Source organism: Mustela nigripes, chromosome 7 (assembly GCF_022355385.1).
Source record: "Mustela nigripes isolate SB6536 chromosome 7, MUSNIG.SB6536, whole genome shotgun sequence".
In the NCBI taxonomy this organism is placed as follows: domain Eukaryota; kingdom Metazoa; phylum Chordata; class Mammalia; order Carnivora; family Mustelidae; genus Mustela; species Mustela nigripes.
In genome coordinates this window covers 75,438,042-75,458,951 of record NC_081563.1, presented here as the reverse complement: position 1 = coordinate 75,458,951, position 20,910 = coordinate 75,438,042, and the positions used below count along the sequence as shown (strand labels likewise).

The 20,910-nt window shown below is 43.0% G+C and overlaps 1 protein-coding gene and 1 long non-coding RNA gene across 2 annotated transcripts in view; both read left to right on the top strand.

Annotated features, from left to right (window-relative positions):
• Positions 1 to 741: 741 nt before the first annotated feature.
• Positions 742 to 9,011, top strand: LOC132021585 (uncharacterized). The gene is made up of 3 exons (XR_009405397.1): positions 742 to 1,039; positions 1,153 to 1,236; positions 8,913 to 9,011. It is a non-coding gene; the product is annotated as an uncharacterized LOC132021585 (long non-coding RNA).
• Positions 9,012 to 9,940: 929 nt separating this feature from the next.
• Positions 9,941 to 20,910, top strand: part of LOC132021583 (tyrosine-protein kinase ZAP-70) — a 35,413-nt gene continuing 24,443 nt past the window's right edge. The window contains exons 1-4 of the mRNA XM_059406165.1: positions 9,941 to 10,012; positions 15,579 to 15,686; positions 17,012 to 17,162; positions 18,583 to 18,817. The gene's annotated coding sequence lies outside the window, so the exon portion shown is untranslated. The remainder of the gene's footprint in view (positions 10,013 to 15,578; positions 15,687 to 17,011; positions 17,163 to 18,582; positions 18,818 to 20,910) is intronic.

The following is a 20,910-nucleotide window of genomic DNA, read 5'->3' as shown; positions in this document are numbered from 1 at the left end:
AAGCTGTAATGTGTACAAGTTAATGTACACAGATCACTCAGTGGCTGTGTAGATCATCTGTGATGTACCATATTGATTTTGTGATCTGTGATCTACCATATTGAAACCATGTGAAAACTGGTGTCCCTGGTTTTGTGTTAAAAATTGAGGTTCTGTAGACACTTCATGAATGCTCTGTCACTTATGACAGGTGACTGCTGCTGTGACCCTGAAAATTCTTCATTAGGGCACAAGTTTCTCCTCCCTGCTGGTTGTGCCTACTCCCCCAGGGCCAGAGAAAAGGCCTGGCCTTGACCTAGAATCAAGAAAATGTGTTCAGACACATAGGTATCACAATGTCTGTAAAGAATATCCTGAAAATATAGTTCAAAATATGAGTTGCTACAGTTTTTTAGCACAGTTAATCCATATCCTTGATGCGGCCACCTGAGTGTCGGCAGTCTTGAAATCAGTCCATGGCATCCTAGGGGAGACTGTTGACCCAGTACTCTTCCATTTATACCTTCCTTTGTTTATTCATCAGTGACAACATCAGGAATTCCTTGTGCTTATCAAACAGGTCAGGTAGGGGTGGCCTGAGGTCCTCTGAATCCCCTCCAAACATAGACCCTTGTGTGGATTAGTGCAGCATACTCAGCAGTGTTGTTCCCTGTCCTCCCAAACAAGAAGGCATCTCATTTCCAAGATGGTCAAAGTCATGGCTTGTTGGCATCGTTTCCTATAAAGGGGAAAGTGCTTGTTGAGTGTGTCCATCTGTGTTTGCTCCTCTCCAAAACTGAGCACCAAGCACAACCATGCTTGGATCCAGTGTTTCTTCTTGCTGGTCATTGTAGTTCCTAACACCGGTGTGTAATAAGGGGAGAGCACGTTTCTGTCCACAGATGACATCAGCAAATTTCATCTCAGCCCCTCCTCACAGGCCTCTTCCTACCAGTCTCAGATGGGAGAACCAAGTCCCTCAGAACTCCACTGCCCGAGATCATAAGGCACTCGGAGGGTGGACTAGAAACCAAGTTCGGTGCTCTTCCTCCTAGAGCAGGTAAAGTGTGTGATGCTTCTCTGGAAACACCATGTAAAAAAGTAGAGATTTAAAAAGATTTCATGTCGGTCCAATGAATGATTTAATCACAGCTAAGGTTTATTTCCCCATAGGTTATCCTCAAAAAAAGAGCTTGAAAAATAGTGAATTTGTATCAAGTTCAAATAAACAAGAAGAACATTTTTCTAAACTATTTGGTAAGTGATCTCCTCATGTGAAGCCATCAGGCTATATTTGAAGAGTCTCATTCTTCTCCAGGGTCGTATCTCAGCTAACCCTATGTTTTGATGGGAGGGAAAATGCTGGCGTTGACGCTGTAGCAAGTTCTTTCAAGTGTCAGAGTCCTAGGGAATTAGGAAAGTATGGAAGGTAAACACTTGGCAAGGATTCTGGTCCTCAGAGAGGGCTCTGTGCAGCAGAGCAGGACTACCACATGGGAATTATTTCAGGTGCTGAGCCAGACCCCACCTTAGATTAGCAGCATCACATCTGCCTGATGAAGGGCCTGGGAGATTCCTGTAGCAATGGATGGTGAGGCTTGAGGCTGAGATAAACCTTCTCCCCAGGTCTTCAGCCCTAGCTGAGCACAAGGATCCCCTGGAGAGATTGTTAAAAAGACACCTGATCAGATTCCCTAGCATTGAATGAGATATTTGCACCAGTAGTTTTTAAAGCTCTCCAGGTGATTCCAGGCTGGGACTCATTGATATGTTCCAAGTCTCACATGTAACATTTGAGAAAACCAAGGCCTGGAAAGAAGATGGTAGGAAGCTCTAAGAATATGTTACAACTGAACTGCCCCAAAAGTATCTGAAGCAACTATTTTGGACAACTGGATTCTAGTGGAGCACTTGCATCATCCAGAGGAATGCTTAATGAAGAGACTGGTAAATGTTAGTGAATTTTAGTGATTCATGTATATCCTACCATTCTCCTTCCCCCAGGCCCTTAACAGGTGGCCAAGTAGTCAGCAGCCTGCATTCTCAGTGCAGTTTGCTGGTGTCAGAATGGGCAATATAGGAACCCATCTTCAGTGTGTTTACTGTCTTTGATGGATTAAGGAAATCAGGAAAACAATGAACAAAATGAGAATATCAATAAAGAAACAAATTATAAAAAGGTACCAAAGAGAGATTCTAGAGTTGGAAAGTACAGTGGCTAAAATGAAAAACTCACTGGTGGGATTTGACAGCACATTTCAGCAGGCAGAAGTAATCATTTTGAAATTGGACAATTGAAATTGTCCAGTCTGAGGAGCAGGAAGAAAAAAATTTAAAAAAAATGGTCAGAGGATGAGGGACCTGTGAGATAGCATCATATGTACCAACATATACATTACAGAAATCCCAGTGGGAGAAGAGAGAGAAAGAGGCAGTGAAAATACATGAGGAAATAATAGCCAAAACCTTCTCAAATTAGATTATCTTACATATCCAAGAAGCTCTAGAAACTCCAGGCATAAATGCAAGAGTTTCACACTGAAACACATTATAGTCAAATTGCTGAAATCCAGAGACACAGACAGAGTCTTGAAAGCAGCAAAGGAAAAACTACTCAATCAGATTAATGGCTGATTCCTCCTCAAAAATCATGGAGGCCAGAAGAAATGATATGACACATTTGAAGTCCTAAAAAAAAAGTACAGTCAACCCATAGTTTTATATTTGACGAAACTATTCTTTGAGCATAAAAGATAAATTAAGACATTCCATTGTGTGTATATATGGAATGTATGTATGTGTGTATGTATATTCCATATACATACACACATATATATACAATGAAATATTATTCAGCTTTAAAAAGAAAGGGAATTCTGTCACATGCTACAACATGAATGTACCTTGAGGACATTATGCCAAATGAAATAAGCCAGTCACGGGAAAACAAATACTGTATGGTTCTATAAATAAGAGATACCTTTTTAAAAATTTTATTTATTTATTTATTTGACAGACAGAGATCACAAGTAGTCAGAGAGGCAGGCTGAGACAGAGAGGGGAAGCAGGCTCCCCGCCAAGCAGAGAGCCCGATGTGGGGCTCGATCCCAGGACACTGAGATCATGACCTGAGCCGAAGGCAGAGGTTTTAACCCACGAGCCACCCAGGCACCCCTAATAAGAGATATCCCAAGTCAAATTCATAGAAAGAAAGTAGAATGGTAGTTGCCAGGGGCTGGGGTAGGAGAGGTGGAAACAGGGAGTTGTTTAATGAGTATGGAGTTTCAGTTTTGTATGATGAAAAAGTTCTGGATGTCTGCTATACAACAAGGAGAATAAATACTACTACTGAACTGTATACTTAAAAACGATCAGGATGGTAGGAGCTCCTGGCTGGCTCAATCAGTGGAGCATGCAACTCTTGTTCTCAGGATTGTGGGTTCAAACCCCACATTGGGTGTAAAGGTTACATAAAAATAATAAAATCTCTAAAAAAATGATTAGGATGGTAATTTTGTGTTATGTGTCTTTTAATATAATTAAAAATAAAACTTATTTAAAGATCTAACATCCTTTTGTGATAAAAACACTCAATAAACTAGGAATATAAGGGCACTTCCTCAATGTGATAAATGCCATATATGAAAAATATGTAGCTGGCATCATACTCTGTGATGAAAGAATGGAAGTTTTTCTCCTAATATCGGGCACGAGACATTCTTGCCAATTCTTTCAACATAGACTGTAAGTCCTAGCAGAGAAATTAGGAAAAAAAAAAAAAAAGAAAAAAGAAATAAAAGGATCTAAAATAGATCCATAAAAAGTTCACAAAAATTGTTAGAGCTAAAAAATTAATTCATATAACCATTAGTTCTTCTCTATAGTTAAGTCTGTGTTTTTAAAAAAATTTTCTTAAAAAAAAAAGATTTTATTTATTTATTTTTGAGAGAGAGAAAGCGCATGAGCACAAGCAAAGGGCAGGGCAGAGGCAGAAGCAGACTGTCCACCGAGCAGGGAGCCCAATGTGGGACTCAGTCCCAGGATCCTAGGATTATGACCTGAGCCAAAGACAGATGCTTAACTGACTGAGCCACCCAGGCACCAATATCTCTTCCTTGGTTTGATTCTCTCTCTCTTTTCCCTTCTCTCCTTTGTTTTGTTTCTTAAATTCCACATATGTGTGAAATCATATGATATTTGTCTTTCTCTGAATGACTTATTTTGCTTGGTATAATACTCTCTAGCTCCATCTGAAAGTTTGCAGGATATAAAAACAACACAGAAAAATCATTTGTATTTCTATATTCTGATATGAATAGCCCCCCCCCAAAATAAAGGAAAAGAGATCGAGAAAACAATTCTGTTTACAATGGCATCAAAAAGATTAAAATACTTAGGAATACATTTAACAAAGGAGGCAAACATCCTGTACGCAGGAAAGGACAACACATTGCTGAAAGAAATGAAAGAAGACCTAAATAAATGGAATGATATCCTATGTTCATGGATTGAAAGATTTACTGTTGTAAAGATGACAATAGTCCCCAGAGTGATCTACAGATTCAGTGCAAACCTATCAAAATTCTAATTGCATTTTTTGCAAAAATAGAAGAACTCATTCTGAAATTCCCATAGAATCTCAGTAGACCCAAAGTAGTCAAAATAATCTTGAAACAGAAGAATAAATTTGGAGAGTTCCTGGGGGACTCAGTTGATTAAGCCTCCCACTCTTGGTTTCAGCTCAGGTCATGATTTCATAGGTTGTGGGATTGAGCCCCGCATCAGGCTCTGTGCTTAGTGGGGAGTCTGCTGGAGATTCCCTCTCTTTCTCTCTCTCTAAGATAAATAAATAAATATATCTTAAAAAATAAAAGAACAAAACATTTGGAAGTATCCCTATTTCAAAACTTACTACAAAACTACAGTGATTAAAATAGTATGGCACTGGCATAAGGATATCTTGATTTACAGACGAATGGAATGGAACAGAGAGTCCAGAAATAAATGCATACATCCATGGTCATTTGATTTTAAACAAGGGTGTCAAGACCATTCAAGGGGAAAGAACAGTCTCTTCAACAAACTGTCCTGGGAAAACTGAGTATTCACATGCAAAAAAATGAAGTTGAATCTTTACTTAATAGTAAATAGTAATACACAAAAATTAAAACAACTGGGTGAAAGACCTACATTTTTGAGCTAAGCTTTAAATTCTAGAAGAAAACGTAGGAGAAAATCTTCATGAGCTTGGATTAGGCAAAGGTGCATTAATTTTGGCACCAAAAGCATAGGCAACAAAAGGAAAAATAGATAAATTGGACTTTGCCAAATTTAAAAACTGTGCATCAAGAAATACTATCAAGACAGTGAAAAGACAACCCACAGAATGGAAGTAGATCTCTGCAAATCATATATCTGATAAGGGATTAAGATCTAGAATATATAGAGAACTACTACAACTCAAAAACAACAACAAACCAACCAACCAAACCAACCAACCAAATGACCCAATTTAAAAATGAGTGAAGGACTTGAATAGACATTTTCCAAGGAAGATACACAAATGGACAATAAGAACATGAAAAGTTACTCAATATTACTAGTCATTTGGGAACTGCAAATCAAAACCACAATAAGATAAAACATTGCACATATTAGAGTGTGTATTTTTTTTTTCCTTAGGGAAGTCAGTGTTGGTGAGGATGTAGGAAATAAGTGAGAATGTTAAGATGGTGGTGAGAATGGTGTGTGTGGAAAACAGTTTGGTGGTTCTTCCAAATGTTTAACATAGAATTACCATAAGACCAGAATATACCATATGATCTAGAATATATTCTAGATATATACCTACTAGAATTGAAAACCAGCTCAGACGGATAATTGTATACCAATGTTCATAGCAGGATTATTCACAATAGACAAGAGTGTGGAGATAATCCAAGTGTCCATCACAGATGAATGAATACACAATATGTGGTATAGACATACAATGGAATAGTATTTGATTATAAAAATGAATGAAATTCTGTTACATGCTAATTCATGGGTGAACCTTGAAGACATTATACCAAATGAAATAAAGACACAAGGGGCGCCTGGGTGGCTCGGTGGGTTGAGCCTCTGCCTTCGGCTCAGGTCATGATCCCAGGGGCCTGGGATCGAGTCCCGCGTTGGGCTCTCTGCTCAGCGGAGAGCCTGCTTCTCCTCATCTCTCCCTCTGTCTGTCTCTCTGCCTATTTGTGATCTCTCTCTCTGTCAAATAAATAAATAAAATCTTTAAAAAAAAAAGAAATAAAGACACAAAAGCACAAATATTGTATGATTCCACCTATGCAAGGTATCTAAAATAGGCAAATTATTGGAGATAGAAAGTAGAATAGAGGTTACTAGGGGCTAGGGGGTGGGAGGAATGGAGAATTACTGCTTAACGGTACAGAGTTTCTGTCTGAGAAGATGGAAAATTTCTGGAAGTAAATAGTGGTGAGGTTTGCACAACAGTGTGAATATCCTTAATGCTCCTGAATTGTACACTTAAAAATGCTTAAATAGGAAATTATATATAATCAACATAGATTATATAAATAAATAAATAAATAAATAAATAAATAAATGTATACACACCATAAATTATATATATAAATTTTTTTAAAATTTAAAAGCAGCAACAACAAAATAAGGTCTAGGGAGGTCTTTGCAGAGAGCTGAGATGAGGGAAAATGTTTGAAACCACAGATGCAGTATGGAAGCCAACCAGAATCCAGAGAAAGCTCTACTCCCTGGTGGTGTGTTTGGGTCAGGGGTAGACACTGAGAGTTACATCTGGTCTGAGAAAGAGCTCCCAGGAGTGTGAGCACTGATGCTTCCCTCTGGGTTAGAACCTTTTGGATGTTCTGATTGCAGAACTATGCCCGCCAATCCTGCTTGGAAGGGCCTTCTCTCTACATGGGGCATGGGCCTTTTTTCCAGGAACTGCCGCATATTGGGAATTCTGGGTTTGTTCTTCCTCCACGTGTGCTATTAAAGAGGCTCCAGGGGACCTGCACTGAGTGTCTGGCTGGTTGCAGGCTGGGTAGTTACCATGACTGAATGGGTGAAGGGGTGCAGATAGCTCTTGCAGCCAACTTACTGTGCTGGGAATTCTCACCCGGGAATCAGAGACTTTTCTCCTTCTTGCAGAAGCCCCATGTCCCTGAATCCCACCCCACATGTGTGGAAGGGGAGTGAGTGAGTGTGAAGGTGGGTGTCTGGTTTGGGGTTTGGGAGGATCCCATTATACCCCAAAGGCCTATTGACCTGCCCAGCACCACGTTAGTGTTGGCCTTGGCGTTGGGGGGCCACCAGTAAACTTTCCAGGTTCTCTCTGAGCAACAGTTGAGGAATTTACAGGTCAACACATCTGTCAAGGAAGGGGCTGGTGACAGGATGGCAAAGGCTGAGTACCTCTGCCAGATAGGTGACAAGGTGGGGAGAGATGGTCACCCTCTCTATACTATCAAAAATGGGCGCTGTTTGAGATTAATAACATCTCTTTAAAAAAATTAACTTCCTTTTTAAAAAGGTAGAAAGGTATCAGTATGAAATGGGTAAAGAAAAAGTTAATAGTCTCTTCCCTACACCCTTTCCATCAGCCAGGTGTGCATTCTTCCTCTCTCTCCATCTGTCTCTGTGCCAGTAAAAACATATGTGCTTGTGCAGAGATTTTTTGTTGGTTCTACTGCTTTTACAAAATTGGGATCATTCTCAATAGTGCCTTGTCAGTTCTGGTGAATTAAAAAGTGATAAGTCTCCTTATACATGAAACTAAAACCTTACATTTATTTAATGCTGAAGTTCTATTTGATCTTTATTTGTTCCCTACCTCCATAAAGATAACTGTTATAGGGGTTTTTTTTCCCCCCATTTAAGATTTTGTTTGTTTATTTGAGGGAGAGAGAGAGTGCACAAGTGGGGACTGGGGAGGGAGAAGCAGACTTCCTGCTGAGCAGGGAGCTGGATGCAAGGCGGGCTCAGTCTCAGGACCCTGAGATCGTGACCTGAGCCAAAGGCAGATGCTTAAACCTATTGAGCCATTCAGGTGCCCCATTTCAGTAGTTTTATCCTACATTTACAGACCTGTGTATGTACCTGTAGAAATTAGGTTGCATTGTGTTAAAAAAAATTTTTTTTTTAATAAAATGGGATCATAGTGTGAAAAAAAATGGGGCTGGTGACAAAAACTCATTATTTTGAATAAGTAAATTTGAAAGTTAATTTTTTGGGTCCTTAAGCATATTCTGTCAGGTGAGTGGAACAGCCACCCATGTACCAACAGCCTTGAAAAAGGGCTCAAAATATATACAGAATGGATGGAATTTGTGAAGGTTATTTTCCGTGGCTGTGCAAAGTAGAACTAGAAATAACAAGAAACTGCTCTCCCCAGGGAAAAGTAGAAGGCTGAAAACTTTAAAAAGGAAAGAAAGAGGAGTACATTTAAAAATGTATAACCATGAGAAATTAGGAACAGTTTATAAAGAGCTTTCTGACTTTTAAAAATCTGTTCTGCTTTATGTTTGCCCTGAAGGACTTCATCCTATAAAAATACATGGGCCCTCTTGGGGAAGTCTCAGAGGTGGGTCAGAATGATAACAGGAGCAAGAAGGAAGATAATGACACTAAATGTCATGAGGTCTGGGGCAAAGTTTCTAGCTGCATATCTTTTCATGGGAAATATTTACTGCTCAAGACATCTAGCTCAATCACACTTTTTCAGAAATGATTGTAGGAGTTAGGATTTCCCTTCCCAAGACAAGTAGAAGGCAGAGTGTAATTTCATATGTCCCCTGAGCTTAATATCATCTATTTACTGTATTTGTAGACTGCTTTAGGTACTTACACAGAGAAAAATGTCAATCCCCCAAGGCTGGTATTAACACGTCTTTTTTACTTCACTTGAGATGAAATTCTACAGCAAGTGTTCTACAAGGCTCCGTATGGGACACCATTTGATGAAGCCAGAACAGCAGGCAAATCAATTACGAAGAGAGACATGAATTCAGAAAGCAAGTATATGTCTTTTAAACTATTGGTGCATGTATTCCTATAGGTCTCTGTATGTGATATATACAGTGCTATCATTTTAGCATTTGTTAAAACAGCTCCATGTGTGGCAAAGACAAATCAAGAAAGGCAGGAAAGAATTGTCTGAAAACCTCTCTATAACCTTCAAATCTATGGTCTCAGATGTGCCTATCCTTCTATTTTGTGGGGGATCCTTGGAGTTCATGTATAAAGCAGGTTCTCACTTTCTGGAGGCTGTTCAGAAGATAGGAACTGGAATTACAACAGGAGCCCTGAGTAACGTCATAACTTTGTCCTGCACACACTTTATGTACACCCCCCCCCTGCATACTTTGATACTTTGCTTAGCCCCTGGGGAGAGCTGGTGCAGTCATTAGTCCCCGCATTCAATGGTAAGACCCAGGCCGGAAAAAATCACTTGACCTAGAGCACGCCAGGAGAAATAACAAAAAAGAAAAATACTCTTCCCCAAAGCAGCTTCAGATTATTATTATTTTTTTAAGTAGTAGTTTGAGAATTAAGACAGTTGTTTGATCATAGGTTGTAAGGATAGAATTATGTATCAGAAACTCCCAGCAGTACAGGGAAGTGCCCCGGGCAGCCGAGAAATGGGCACTGTGTTGGAATTTTGCATACAGATGTGAATTTCAATTCCTGAGGTTTGTTTCCCACAGACTCTGCGTGGGCACCAGCCTCTCCAGTCAGCAGCTAGCCGATGCCTTGCTCTACATTGACATGTAAACTTTCAAATATACATTCCAAATACAAGTGGAATTCTATGTCAGCATTTCAACACTTAAAACAAAATATGGACCCAAAGTGCTCACTCAAAAGTGTGTACGTGTGTACTGATACAAATTTTTCTCTTTCATCTCCCCACCCCCCACCATAGTTTTCATCAAAGGACCCAATGTTGCTGGGTATTCTACTGCACCAAGGTTTCTCTTTGGCAGCGTGGACAGAATTTCTACTAATGGTAAATGCAAATGGACGTACTCGGAGTTGGGGGCCAATAAGTAATACCTCATCTTCTTGTACCTGAGTTTGGAAGCAAATGTGACACTGAGCTAAGGATCCTATAGATGAAGCTCAGACTATCTTCTCTAGAAAATTTGGCTGGGTAACGTGGGGCCTTCTTTTCGAATTAGGAAGAGTAACTATGGTTTCCCCCAACCCCACCACAAGAGAGTTTGATTCTGTAAAATTCACAGCATTGAAGAGCAGGTCAAAATGTTTGCTCTCTGGAAGCGGATGGCTAAAGGTACCTGAATCCTCTTCCCAAACTTACTCGTGAAGTCCCTCTCTCCCCCTGCGGGCAGGGACTGGTGAGGTACAGAACACATTCTTGAAGTGATAGCCCAGAGGGGTTCTCTCTCTCCCCACCATGAGGACTGTGGGAAAGTGTTCTCCTTTAGCTGATGAACAAAGGCTCACCACACAGACCCAATTATGGGGGGAGCAGATGGGCTCTGAAGACAGGATAAGAAACTAGCATCCCATGAAACATTTCTTCCCGAAGCAGCTAGAAAGATTAAAAAGGAAAAATAGGCTAATTATGTCACTGTCCAAGCTGGCAAATATGTGGTCTTTCCTGGGAATAAGAATATGAACTATGTCAGTGGTTCTCAACCTGGACCAAGCATCAGCCATGGGGTAGAGGATGAGAAATGGGAAGAGATTATCAACCCTTTTTTCTGGAACCCACTAGAGTTTCTAAAAGTGGAGTCCAGGGTTCCACACAATTATGCCTATTTTCCAAGTGACTTACCTACAGGTAACATTTGGAATCATTGACCTAGATGGTTTTTGGAGATTAATTTACTGCCAAATTCTCTTTAAAATGAATACCTCTAACATTCCTGAATTTGTCCTATAAATTTCCTTCTGTGGATTTCATGATAATCATAAATTCAATGTAATTGAGCATCTCTTTGGCACCTAGGTCTATACCAGCAGCTGTGAGAGAATGATTTTATACTGAGAACCATACACGGGTTTGAATGATTTAATCAACACAGTCCAAGTCATGCCATTTTTCTCTGAAATGGCTACACCATTTATTAAAAAGTCCATCTGTGTTCCGATGATCTGAGATACCTCCTTTATCTTAAACTAAATTTCCATATGTCCTAGGTCTCTTCCTGGGCTTTATATCCTAACCACTGGCCTACTGGTTGCTGTATAAAACAGTACCACACTGTTGTTTTTTTTTTTTAAGTTTTATTTATTCATTTGTCAGAGTTAGAGAGAGCACAAGCAGGGGGAACAGCAGAGGCAGAGGGAGAAGCAGGCTCCTGCTGAGCAAGGAGTCGGATGCGGGATTCAATCCTAGGACCCTGCGTTCATGACCTGAGACGAAGGCAGTCATTTAACAGGCTGAGCCACCCAGGCATCCATCCACCCTATTTTAATTACAGAAGCTGAACTACTTTGTGTTAGTGCCTTATGCGACTAGCCCCTTCTTTGCAGTTTTTGCTTGTTCCGTATTTTCCTCGCAATTTTTGCATGTTTGTTTTTTTACATAAATTTTAGTATCAACTTGTGTAACTTCATTAGAAGCCTGTCGATATTTTTATTAGCATTGCATTAAATTTATAAGAGTTATGCGTTAAATTTATAAGACAGACATGACTACTCACTTTGGGAAAACTGATGGTAAGTCATTCTGTGCTGGAATGGGGATGTCTTTCTATTTCTTCAAGTTTACTTTTGGCTCCTTCAGTGTGTGATTTTTCTTCCTTATAGGAGCTTGACTCATTGCCTGGAGTATAAAATGGATTTATTTTCCTCTATCTTCCCAGAGCCCCAAGGTATACAGTGGCCAAAGTATAAAATGGATTTACTTTCCTCTGTCTTCCCAGACCCCCAAGGTGTACAGTGGCCAAAGTATAAAATGGATTTATTTTCCTCTATCTTCCCAGACCCCCAAGGTGTACAGTGGCCAATCTAAACTAGGTTTGGAGGCCATTCTTTTTTTTTCTTTTTTTCTTCAATACACAAAGATCATATTAAAAATCAATCATTACACTCATCTTGATAATCCATGGTATTGAGTTTCTAGGAGTCTCACAATGAAAAGAAATACATAGATTAGAAAACTTACCTTGGGAGTATAATGTCAAGTTGAATCATCTGAACTTACTGTTTTTTATAGGTCGAAAATGGTTAAGGGCCTCCTGGGTGGCTCAGTCAGTTAAGCATCCAACCCTTGATTTCAGCTCAGGTCATGACCTCAGGGTCATGAGATCAAGCCCTGTGTCTGGCTCTGCGCTCAGCAGGGCGTCTGCGTGAGATTCTTTCTCCCTCTCCCTCTGCTCTTCCTCCCTGCTTTCTCTCTAAAATAAATAAATTAATCTTTAAAAAAAAAATCGGTCATATTTCATATGGTTTGACCTCAACATGTGGTTCAATCATTCAGGGGTCTCTGCTTAATGGGATGGGTCATATACCAAAGTCCAGGCTTCCTGTAGAGTGTAAATCCATTTGTAATAGTGTCACTTCTCTCCATCCACAAAACCGGAGGGAGCTGATTAAAATCCTTATGTTATATGGATATAAGCAAATATTTCCTTTGTTCAGCTATCTTCTTTGGAATTTCATTTCTACTGTGGCTTTAAAATAGGTCCAGAAATTCTTTGGTCCCCCTCCTCTTGAGTGTGGGATGGACTTAGTGAGTTGCTTCAAATGAATAGAACATGATAGAAGTGATGGTGTTTTGCTTCATAGATTAGGTCATCAAAGACATTTTGTTTTCTGCCCAGCTATCTCTTGAATGGCTCACTCTGGGGAAAGTCAGTTGCCATGTTGTGAGGACATTCCAGTAGTGTCCACTGACTTAAGGAGAGGCCCTTGTGATGCCTCCAGCCAGTGGAGATGAGACCTACTGTCAACATCTGTGTGAGTGAGCCGTCTTGGAAACAGACCCTCTGGTACCAGTAAGCCTTCAAAGGACTGCAACCTTGGCCAACAAATCAGGCTTAGCTGGGTGGTTCTGGCTCAGAGTCTCTCATGAGGTTTCAGTCAAGAGTCTTCAGGATTCCTTCTCTCACTAAAGACCTAGCTATTGATCTCCTACTTGGTGAGAGGCTCTGTGCCAGGAGTTGAGAGCTAAACAAGGAAGGCACTTGTGTCCTCCAAGATTTCACTGCCAATAGGAAAGTCAGCATCATCCAAAATTATTAGCTATAAATATGCTAAAATGGAAGGGATGTAAAAAGTGCTTCAGGTTGTCTTTGAATGGAGCTTTGAGAGCACAAGAAATGAGGGTCTGCTTGCCAAGGTTTTTTGAGTAGAGAGAGTGAATTAAGAAGAGACCCCCTGCACACAGTAGTAGAGGTCACACCACATAAGAAAAAGAGGTTGACCAGGCCTCTTGTCAGAGGCCAGCTGCTCTGAAGCCGTTCTGTTGGAGTAGGAAATCCAGACCACACACATCTTCCTTAGTGGCCGTAACCATACCTGCCCCCCGCCCCATGCCAAAATTAATGGTGAAAAGAGCTGGGTAGGAAGATGGCTGAGGAAATGATTTTTTTTTTTTTTTTTTGAGAAGTGAAGTGTCGTGTTAAAGTGTGCATAGGTGTGTGCGAGTTCCAGCTATTACTGATAGAGCTCTGCTGAAGGGAACCTAGTTCTCAGTTAACGGTGCAGCAGTAAGGTGCTCTTTTTTTTTTTAAATTTTAAAAATTATTTATTTATTTATTTGAGAGACAGAGATCACAAGTAGGCAGAGAGGCAGGCAGAGAAAGAAGAGGAAGCAGGCTCCCTGCTGAGCAGAGATCGTGATGTGGGGCTCAATCCTAGGACCCTGGGATCATGACCTGAGCCGAAGGCAGAGGCTTAACCCACTGAGCCACCCAGGTGCCCTAGTAAGGTGCTCTTAAGAGAAGCAATCAGAGTCTTATTTCACTAGTCTCTTAAGAGGAAAAGCAGAGAAATTATGATGTAAGACTTCAACTTTTCCCTGAAAACAACACCCAAATTTCTTGGTTCTGGACTCATTTAGCACGGTTTGACCAGGATGTGGCTGGCACTTGAATTGAGTCTCCCTCATGGATGTTGGGCTTAGCTTGTTGTCCTTGCTCCTATAATGGGCTACTGTTTCTCTCATAGTTAATGATATTCTATCATTGAAATGAGGTCTGGAAATAGCCTGCATTTGGCAAAACTTGGTAACTGTGCTTATGTTGTCTCACCAAAAAAATTGCAACAAATGATCAAAATCACAAGCCACATTGATGGGTAAGCATAGACAGTGGCTTCTAATTCTGGTTTTGTTTCTGTGGTACAGAGTCACAGAGGGTGAAAATTTGTGTTCAAATGATGAGTCAATCTTTTCCACACCTCTGTGAAAGAGCAAGGCCAGTGTAACCCCTTAGCAGATTAACTACACTGTCCAGAGTTTTACGTGTCTCTGTGGTTGTTAATCTCTTGACTGATTTGACAAGCTGGCATTTCCGTAGTCAAGTAATTATGACTCACTTTAAGTTGGAAGTTTTCTCTCTTTTCTAAGCCAGGCTAAAGAAGGAACACATTTCTCTCCTTCCCCAGAAATAATTAAGACCTTGAGAGGCTGTTGTCTCATACCACAGCGGTGTCAACCACATTGTCTGATCCCCACCTCTTTGAGAGGCAGATTCACCAAACTCACGCCAAAGCTGACACTTAGCTCAAAGGCATCTGGGCTTGAGGGCTCCAGCCTTGAAGTGTGCTGGGGGTACATGGTTCATTACTTCTCACTCTTCTTCTTCTTCTTTTTAAAAAGATTTTATTTATTTGACAGACAGAGATCACAAGTAGGCAGTGAGAGAGATCACAAGTAGGCAGGCAGAGAAAGAAGGGAAGCAGGCTCCCTGCTGAGCAGAGAGCCCGACATGGGGCTCTATTCCAGGATCCTGGGAGCCACCCGGGCACCCCAAGTCTTTTTTTTTTTTTTAAGATTTTATTTATTTCTTTGAAAGAGAGAGAGAAGAGTGTGAGTAGGGGAGGAGCAAAGGGAGAGGGACAAGCAGACTTTGTGCTGAGTGTGGAGCCTACTGCAGGGCTCCATCCCACATGAGATCATGACCTGAGAGGAAATCGAGAGTCGGAACTTTGACTGAGCCACTCAGGTGCCCCGAGAGGAAGTTATTTTTATCATAAAAATAGAACTACTGGGCGCCTGGGTGACTCCGTGGGTTAAACCTCTGCCTTTGGCTCAGGTCATGTTCTCAGGGTCCTGGGATCAAGTCCCACATTGGGCTCTCTGCTCAGCAGGGAGCCTGCTTCCTCCCTCCAAATCTCTCTCTGTCTGCTTCTCTGCCTACTTGTGATCTCTGTCTGTCAAATAAATAAACAAATAAAATCTTAAAAAAAAAATAGAACTACTTAGGAGGGCCTTGCTGGCTCTGTCATTAGAGCATATGACTCTGTATTTTAGGGTTATAAGTTTGAGCCCCGTGTTAGGTGTAGAGATTACTTAAAAATAAAATCTTTAAAAAACCAGAACTAATCACAGGCCAATGGTTGTTTTTAGATGAACACATTTTGTCTTTTGTCTTCCATAGATCACAATTCAGAGAAGAGGGATAAAGAATCCTCTCTCTCCAACAGGAATATGAATGAACCATTTACTGCTATAAATAAAGAAACACTTGAAGCAGCAGCTAAGACAGGTAATAAGTTATAACAAGACACTTACGAACTAATAAGCTAGTAAGCTAAACAAGACATGAACAGGTAACTTCAGAATGCATCTGTGCCTTTCATGGTATTTTAACAGAGGAGATGTCAGCACGCCTTTTATTTACCCACAATGCATACAATCTGCCAGTAAATGATGAATGAAACTAACTCGGGATTTAACCACCCTTTTTAAAAGATGCTACTTTCAGTCATTTCTACACAGCCAGGGTTCTTCCTAACATGGGCATCATCATCTGAGCCTCTGCCATTACTGCACACTGAGGCTTTCTAACAAGTAGGAGGGATTAAATCCAAATATTGACTAGTCCCTGGTCTTCAGCCTTGGATGACCTGAGCCTGGGCCCATTCAGAACGAGTAGCAACTTGCTCATCACTACCAACAATGTGCTGACTTTTCCCAACAAGCCTTGGAGTGGTTTGGTGCTGCTGCCTCTCACTGTAGCTTAGATGGAAGCGGCAAGTTGGACGTTTCCAGTTTTCTTCCCACAACCCAAGATGGCCCTTGGCCAGCATCCCCCGGGCCTGCATTGCTAGCCTCCCCTCAGTGCTTCTTCACACCAAACCATCCAGTTCCTATCATGGAACGTCTCTGCCCCATTTCCCTGCTTCCTGCTTTTGTCACATTACAAGAGGAGTGACAGAAGCTCTAGGAGTCCCTGATGTCAGCTGGGGTCTCTAGCTAAGATTGTCTTGTGCTCCTAAGCCCGTACATGGTGGCATTCAAAATCTACCCTCAGGATTTCGGCAAGTCCCTACAGGCTGTAAGAGCTGAAGTTCATCTGGCAACATGCTTATCCTTGTGAATGAGATTCTGTCAAACCTATGCACTTGAGGCAGATGCTATATATGGCAGGACTTCTTGAAGCTGGGAGGGTGGGCTGATGGGGGATAGCTCGAAACTGAGTATTTGATTCCACTGTTTTTAGTAGCCATTGCAGAATTTTCCACCCTCTTGGGGGCCCCTGCCTCCCCCTTCCATCTGACCTTCCTCTATTCTTCTTCTCCTGCAAACTGTGCCTTGTTGTCCCTTCTTTTTGGTTGCTTTGCTGCTTGCTGGGTTCATACCCTCAGCGTCTCACCTCCAGCACCACACAGCATCTCATGTCACTGCCAAACAGCTTAGGAGTGTATTTTCCCAAACAAAGCCAGTTTCTTCCCCCAGAGGACTTCTGGGGCCAGAGGCCAAGTTTCTAATATTTTCAGTTCTGCTGTAAGCAGAGCTAACAGGTTCGTCCCTGCAGATCTGTATGGGGACTTTCTTTCTGTTTACTTTGCCATGTGTCTTTTCATTTAGATATTCCAGATAAGACCGTACCATGTGAGCAGCTTCTGCAGTTCCTCCAGAGGAACATCATCATTGGTGCTGGCTCGGTGGCGGGAGTCCTCGTGGTCACAGCATTGTTGCTGCTGGCGTTGACCATGTGCTGCAGGAGGAAACAGCAATCGTGAGTGGCTCTTAGCTCCTGCCTTCCTCCGAAGAACTCCTGGGTATCCGTGCCAATGTTGCCCCTGAGCTTCCTGGTGATCCTGGAGTTACATTGTGTATTCATAGGGCACAGATGGCCCGGGCTAGGAGTTTTTAAGCACTGCCTTGGTTTTGACACACAGCCGGGTATGGATTTCCTGGCTGGGTCCATGCTGGCCTCCATAAAGAATCCCTTAAGTTAGGTCACAGAGATTTTCGCACTGATGGCCACTTAAAAAAGAGGAGATGGTACAGCCTCTGCCTGAAAGATTGGAAAAGAGGAATACGAGGGCAGGGAGGGCTGAGGTTGTGGAGGAGATGACCACAGGGCTGACATTTGGCTTGTTCGCCCTGGGTCAGCCCTGGTTAGAATATTGAACGATCCCTCTACTGGTTGGTAAACGGCACCTCCCAGGACCTCCCACAAACTTTTCAGTCTTCCCCCGGGGTCCTGCAAATGAAGGGCCTAGCCCAGCAGTGGCCCTCCAGGGCTCCGCTCTGATAGAGGCCATGTTGACCAGTCAAGGTCTGTCTGTACCACTTGCTGAATGTGTCTGTTATCCCCCTGATGAGAGGGCTCTGATACAGTGGCTGTAACCTTGAGTAGGCACTAGAAATTAAATGGCTTACAAGATTATGCATTTGCAGTAATTGCATCTTGAAATTATGTGCCTCTGTCTGCATCCCTTGAGACACACTTCTTTATCACAGGGAAAAGCAGCTTCCCAAGGCCCCTCGGGTCTTGCTCAGCACTGTGTTATGTGCTCAGCTTGTCCACAGAGAAAGGAAGCTGTGGTGTTCTGTGGGGGGTGAAGTGTCCCTCCCCCACAATTCGGAAGCTGCAGTACTTAAAATTGCCCACAAGAGTGACATTGCTTTCCCTAAAGGTGTTTTTTAAAACACTATGATTCCCGAGACTGGTAACCCATTCAGGCCAGCCACCACTGCCTCACATCCAGCTTCCTCCTCGGAGACAGGACTGAAAGTCAAAGAGGATCCCAGAATATGGCAGAAGTTAGAGATGGAAGATTTCAAGAGCTTCTGGAAGCTTGATGCACTTCACAATTCTGACTGGGGCTTATACATCAGCTTTGTCATTTCCCTTCTGTGCCTTTAGAAGGTATCACAAGAAGTGGCCAAGACCATGGCTCCATCCCACAGAGGCGAATTGAAGCTGTGGAGAGCCTGTGTTACCACAAAGTTGGGGGCAGGGAAAGGAGTTTCTTGGAAACTCTCTGGTGCCCAGAGGCAAAATGAATTTCACACATGACTGACCTTCCTGTGGGGCCATCAAATGCTCACCCCTCAGAAACTTAAGACTCTGTCACCACCCAAAGCGTAGACAGTAGGAATTCCTACACACGTTGTTGCACAGTGTGGTTTTGTGTGTTTTATTTCAGACATCCTCCAGCGAACATGACATATAATATTTTTATTCTGCGTGGGAAGTCTTGGTGGCAGAAGTTTCAAGAAAAGAACCCCCAAAAGCACAGTGAGAAACAGAAACAGTTGTTGAAGGGCAAGTCCTCTGTCTAAGCCAGCTGGTGGGGCCCGCCAAACCAGGACCGGAAACTGTGATGCCAGGCAATTGTCCACCCAGACACCACGGAGAGGCATTTGATTTCTGGCTGTGAGGTGTGCTCCACAAAATGTTTACCTTCTCCTGTTAGTCTCGAATGGACCAAGACACGGATGTTGTACTACAGGGTGCTTAGAGTTTGGTACGGCACTGATAGCTAGGGCAGGAGATGCAGCACATTTGCCCAAACACAAACCTGACCAACTACTAAGTTCTTTATTTATTAAAGCATTGATTCTCTGATTCAGCCATTCAGGGAGCAGATATTAATTGAATGCCTAATATGTAGACAATCTCAAGCATGAGGCAACCAAAGGTTTTGGAAACAGGCCTGGTCCTTGTGGGTTTCTGAGGAGAGGGCAGACAGCTAGCTAGCTGAAGCTCTTTGGTGGTGGACTTAGGCCTCTGAGCTACAATCTGAAGGGGTCCAGAGGGGATGGGGTGGGGACACCTGGAAGCCTTCCTCCATGTGTTGGAAGGTGGGGTCTGGGAACACACTCTCTTCTGGGATGGTGATGCAGAGGTTGGACCTGGGGTTGGTGCAGGGGCTCCTGGAGGCTGCCCTAGGGTCTGCACCCCGCCTCCCAACCAAAGCGGCTGCACAACCTCTGCGGACCCCATGGGGGCCGCGGTGGTAGGGCGAGGACAGGAGTGAGGTTCAAGGTCGGGCTGTGGCCTTGGCAAAGGATCCCTGTCCAGGCGGGCAAGGACACGTGTGGGGCCTGGCTGGAAGGCATCTGGAGGTGGGTGGGTTTGCCAGGGAGTGAATGGGGCTCTAGGAAGGCAGGTGGCCTCAGGAGGGTGGGGGACACATCATACCCAGAGGGACCCGTAGACTGAGGGCAACCAGGGCAGACGAAGAACCTGGGACATGTCCGGGACCAATGGCATGTACTAAAGGCCAGGGACACATCAGGTGCTCACCAGCTCCTGTGGAAGCAGCCCCCACTCCCATCCTGGGCTGCTGGTAGCTGGGCACCCTTGGGCACTCTTGCTCAGACACTTAGAGTCTTGCCACGTGCAGGCCCAGGCTGGTCTTCCCCTGGCCTCCTCCTCACTGCTAGCCTCTGCATTCCTTTCCTGGTTCACAGGTCTCCTGGGTCACCTTCAGCCCGGGACCTTTACTCTACCTTAATAAGTTGCATTTGCTGAGAACGCATTACGTGTGTAAATTTCTTTAGGCATGACTATCCTCATCTTATTTCAAGAAAAGGGAGGCTCAGATGCCTAAGGTCACCTGTTAGAGACCCCAGGCTAAGGAGGCAGCCTGGATTCTAATCCAAACCAGGGGTCTGTGCTGTAACCGTTGTGTAGCCCAGCCACTATCACCCTTGGGACCTGCTGAGGAGGTATGATTGGGAAGGATTTCTAGTCTCCTTTTTTTGGAAGGTGGAGTGAGTGAAACATTTCCCCCAGAAATAGAGGTGGTTCTGGAAAACCAGGTCTTGTGGGTGGCTTATATCAAGGGCTCCCTCTCTTGTCCCCCACCCAATGTGGTTTTCCTTGTCTGCTCTCCTAAAGTGGGAAAGCCCTCAAAGCTTTAAGCCATGGGGAACTGGAGGACAGGTCCAGCCCAGGATGGGTCTGAGTGGGACATTCCTCTCTATCTCTCTCTCCCCAGTGAAAAATCAGCTCACTTTCTTCTTGTTTGAATCCTACTAGGGCTGGTTCAGGCCTTGGCCTGGAGGATAGACCAGCACCAGGAGTCACTGGGACTCTTTAGGTCCAGGTTAATACCCCTGACAAACCCTACTGGTTTCAACTCTGGGCAAACTCCATGGACTCTCTAGCATACATCCCACTCTAATTCCGAGGGACTTGCCTTGAGAAGTGGGATCCTCTGTCCTCTTTTTATTTTTTTTAAAAGATTTTATTTCTTTATCTGACAGAGAGAAAGATCACAAGTAGGCAGAGAGGCAGGCAGAGAGAGAGGGGGAAGCAGGCTCCCCGCCCAGCAGAGTGCCCGACGTGGGCCTCGATCACAGGACCCTGAGACCATGACCCAAGCCGAAAGAAGAGGCTCAATCCACTGAGCCACCCAGGCGCCCCCTCTGTCCTCTTTTTAAAAAACACACCCCAACAAGAAAATGTGTTCTCTCTTTGAACTTATTCCTTCCAAAGCTCTGAGAACCTGGAGTTGAATCAATGG